This window comes from Mus pahari, chromosome 3, assembly GCF_900095145.1.
Source record: "Mus pahari chromosome 3, PAHARI_EIJ_v1.1, whole genome shotgun sequence".
Taxonomy (NCBI): Eukaryota; Metazoa; Chordata; class Mammalia; order Rodentia; family Muridae; genus Mus; species Mus pahari.
This window is the reverse complement of record NC_034592.1, coordinates 113,754,455-113,758,546: the sequence shown is the minus strand read 5'-3', so window position 1 is coordinate 113,758,546 and position 4,092 is coordinate 113,754,455. Positions and strand designations below refer to the sequence as shown.

Genomic DNA, 4,092 nt, shown 5'->3' with positions numbered 1-4,092 from the left:
GAGTTCGAGGCCAGCCTGGTCTACAGAGTGAGTTCCAGGACAGCCAGGGCTAAACAGAGAAACCCTGTCTTGAAAAACCAAAAAAAAAAAAAAGAAAAAAAAGAAATGCCTCATGATCCTCTTTGTACAGAAGACAAACTAGACTTGAAAAGTTTGTGTGACTTCTCCAAAACCATAAAACCCAGATGGCAATCCTAAGATTTGAACCTGTGCCAATTACTTCTGCTCAATTACTTTCAAAGCGACCCATCCAGGATAATATTTTTCCCTCACCATGGTCTAAGGTACCCCTTGAAGTCAGAAACTAGAAAATAGTCATGGAAAACGCCGACTGCAGTCTTCTGAGCCTCGGCGGCTCCGGTACAGACGCAAGCGGAAGGAGAGAGCCACTGACCGGAAGTGGGTTGTGGGGCGGTTGATGCAGGAGTCTGCATTGACTTACCCGGTGCGGCCGGGGACTGCAGTTAGGGAGCCGCCTTCGCGGGGTTCAGGTGAGTGGGCGGCCGGGGAGGAGGTGGTGACTCGGCTTGCTGCCTGCACTCTGGCCCCGCCGGGCCCGGGCCGCGCGCTCCGCCATCCCGGGTCTCCCGGGCCTGCTGCGCTTCCCCGCCGGCTGCCCTCGCGCCGCCCCGGAGCCCCTCTCGGCATCTAGGGTCCCCTATCCCGGCGGACTGCTGTGAGAATGGGCAAAGGACTTGCCCGGACGTCGCGTTTAGCCCCCTGCGAGGTGGAGATCGTGTGTCTCCCCGGTCTCCCTCTCCGTTCCAGTGTGCACGTGAAGTCCTTGCAAAGTGACTTAGCGGCTCTCGGCCGGCGCCTGGGACTCGGCGTGTCTGACCAGCTTCTCTCCAGCACTTTGAGCCTCGTTTGATGTAGGGCGTAGGACGGGGTGAGGCAATAGGACGCATACCCTTTCTTCAATTTAAGCAGTTTCTGGTTATACAAGTCCAACTCGGGCCAGTAGTGTTTCTCCCTTCTCTTTCTCTCCCCGGAGATAGGAAGTAATTGCTTCTTTTCTGTTAAGATCCTGACATCTCTTTGCTCTGTCTCAGGAACTCTGGAGTCTTTATACTCGATACATTCACGCGTCTTCTCAGAGGCTTCATTGCACACTCGGTGTAGGCATCTGGGCATTGCTTCATCCTGTGACGCTCATATCTAGGTCCTCTAACGTCAGAGGGAACTGGTATTTTGTGCTCATGTTTTCTGCACTTTGCCCACACTGTGAGTACTCAGAACAGTGCCTTTCTAGAACTAGGTTCTAAGGCTTGCTGTCCTCAGTTGCCGCAGGCTAGCCCTAGGGGATTTAGCCCTGCTTGGTAGACCAAAATAAAATCTGAAGACGACTGTTTCATACAGCTAAGAGTTGTGCGGGACTTACGTGCCTGTGTGTCTTCCTTATTTATTTGATCCCCAATGAAGCCTTGGCATTTATCATGTAAATAAGTCAATTTATATCTTTTATTATATGTGTGTGGGTGATTTGCATTTATGCATGTCTGCACCATTTATATGCAGTGCTGGAGGAGGCCAGACGAAGGCGTTGGATCTCCTGGGACTTGAATTAAGGTTGATTGTGAGCCACAGTGTGAGCGTTGGGAATCAAGCCCCGATCCTCTGGAAGAGCAGCCAGTACTCTTAAACACTGAACAATCTCTCCAGCCAGTAAGTCAACTTTTCTTTTTCTTTGTTTTTTGTTTTTTTCAAGTCAGGGTTTCTCTGTATAGCGCTAGCTGTCCTGGAACTTGTCCTGTAGACCAGACTGGCCTTGAACTCACAGACGTCTACCTACCTCTGCCTCCCAAAAGCTGGGATTAAAAACTAGTTCTGTCACAACTCCCACCACCGGGCTTCATAAGACTCCTTTCATATTAAAGAGTTCTGGCCAGCCGTGGTAGTGCACTTGCCCCCTCTTCTCCACCAGTGCCACCACCCCAAGACAAGGTTTCTCACTGTAACCAGCACTGGCTGTCCTGGACTGGAACTCACGAAATCCCACTGCCTCTCCCTCCCAAGTACTGAACTAAAGGCACACGAGGCCGCACTTGGCTGGTGGTGCCTTTGGTTTTTTTTTTTTTTAAGATTTATTTATTTTATGTATATGAGTATATGTGTAACTGTCTTCAGACACACCAGAAGAGGGCATCAGCTCTCATTACAGATGGTTGTGAGCCACCATGTGGTTGCTGGGAATTGAACTCAGGACCTCTGGAAGAGCAGTCAGTGCTCTTATATGCTGAACCATCTCTCCACTACCATGGTGCACATTTTTAATGGCAGCATTCAGGAGGGAGGCACATCTCTGTGAGTTTGAGACCAGACAGGACTGTGAGTAAGACCCTGTACTCTCCCTACCCGTCTAACAAAGGGAATTCTGGAGTTTCTTACTTTAAAACCTTACAAATTTGGTGCATGTGACTGGAACTTTTGTTGAGAATTCTCTCATGACTGTGTGTATTTACATTTCTCTTCACCTGCCTGCATTTTCTAAAGTGGAGGGTGGGCTAGGTGACATATGTCTAATTGTAGCACACAGTCCAAGGCCTGCTTCTATGGCTAGTGTTAAGTTCTCCAACCCTGGACAAATGACTTAAGTGAAGTGCCTGTCTAACATATCAAAGTGGAAATGACCATCACGGTCTCCCAGCATTTCCCAGCCCCTGTTAGAGTTTTCGTGGAAATGACCATCACGGTCTCCCAGCATCTCCCAGTCCCTGTTAGAGTTTTCTTGACTGGCAGTCCCCCCTCCTACCCTAAACTCTCCAGTCCATAGGCTGAGCTTCCCTTCTTCTGCCTTCTCTGGTTTCTACATAATCTCAGCCATCTTGGCTACCAGCCCTTTACCCTTTTGCCTCTTGGTTCCTGCTTTCCTGGCCTCTTGGCTTCTGGCTCTCCCCGTCCACATGGCCCAGTTTAGTCTGTTGGCTGTGTTCATTCTGGACTCTTCCAGATGCCTCTGGCTGTTCTCTCCCTCACACAATAAACTCCTCGACTATACCTAGGGGCTGTTATGTCTTCATTGTCTTTTTTTTTTTTCATTCAGCTATGTAGTTTGAGGTCCTGTCTTAAAAAAAAAGGAGGAAGGGGAAAAAAGGAAGAGGGCTGGTTTGTGCTAGGTATTATTTTGTTTTGGCTTAGTTCATGGACACTTTGTTTTGTTTTGTTTTGTTTTGTTTTTTGGAGACAGGGTTTCTCTGTATAGCCTTGGCTATCCTGGAACTCACTTTGTAGACCAGGCTGGCCTCAAACTCAGAAATTCACTTGCCTCTGCCTCCCCAGTGGTGGGATTAAAGGTGTGCGCCACCACTGCCTGACTCATGGACAGTTATTTTGACTTATACACTTAAGCTTACCTGTCCTAGACTACTTTGGTAGGCTCTGCTTCTGTGCAGAAACAAAAAGGAAGACCAGCCTAGTTAATGTTCTCACTGACAGCGCAGAGCCCTTACTGCCAGTTTCTAAGCTTTTATGGCTTTAAATTTTAGTAGACTCCCAGCAAGAGACTTTAGCTTCTAGAAAAGTTAGAGGCTAGCTGGGCAGTGGTGACACATGCCTTTAATCCAGCACTTGAGAGACAGAGGAACACAGAGAAACCCTGACTCGAAAAACAAACAAACAAAAAACAAGAAAGAAAAAGTTAGAGGCTAAGGCAATAGTAAGCCTACCATGTATGAGGCCCTGAGTTTGATTGCTAGCATTGCAAAAAAGAAAATTAAAAAAAGGACATGTGTCAGGTAAGACTTCTGGCTTCGGTGATACCACGCTCTTCTGGGTGGTTGAGCAGTACCTTTTGGGAATGCCAACACTCTGAAACTGTACTGTGATCTATTAGGATCTGTAAAGAGGAGACAGGGAGGAGGATATATTTAGAAAATTTACACCAGGCAGGGAGCTTTGTACAGTGACATCAGATTGATCCCTTAATAAAGGAGCCAGGAGTTAATTGAACATCTCATAGTGTTCTCTTTCCAGCTTTCTTGTATGTGCTCTGGAAACTTTGAGGAAAGAGCAGTTAACTGTTTTCTCTATCTTACAGCACATGTCTACTGCCTTACTCTGCACCCTCTCTTCATCCCTGCTTCCCTCTCCCTC

General features: G+C 47.8%; 2 protein-coding genes across 6 annotated transcripts in view; both read left to right on the top strand.

The window, feature by feature from the left end:
- The first annotated feature begins 400 nt into the window (after positions 1–400).
- Ubox5 (U-box domain containing 5) overlaps positions 401–4,092 on the top strand; it is a 38,972-nt gene continuing 35,280 nt past the window's right edge. Inside the window, exons 1-2 of one of the 3 annotated variants that reach the window (XM_021194115.2) lie at positions 404–491; positions 1,519–1,665. The gene's annotated coding sequence lies outside the window, so the exon portion shown is untranslated. Of the gene's footprint in view, positions 492–1,518; positions 1,666–4,092 lie in introns of those variants that run through there. The other 2 variants (XM_021194116.2, XM_029536492.1) reach the window with 2 other exon arrangements.
- The window catches only part of Fastkd5 (FAST kinase domains 5), a 15,090-nt gene continuing 11,410 nt past the window's right edge, over positions 413–4,092 (top strand). The window contains exon 1 of one of the 3 annotated variants that reach the window (XM_029536490.1): positions 413–491. The gene's annotated coding sequence lies outside the window, so the exon portion shown is untranslated. Of the gene's footprint in view, positions 492–1,584; positions 1,666–4,092 lie in introns of those variants that run through there. The other 2 variants (XM_021194114.2, XM_029536489.1) reach the window with 2 other exon arrangements.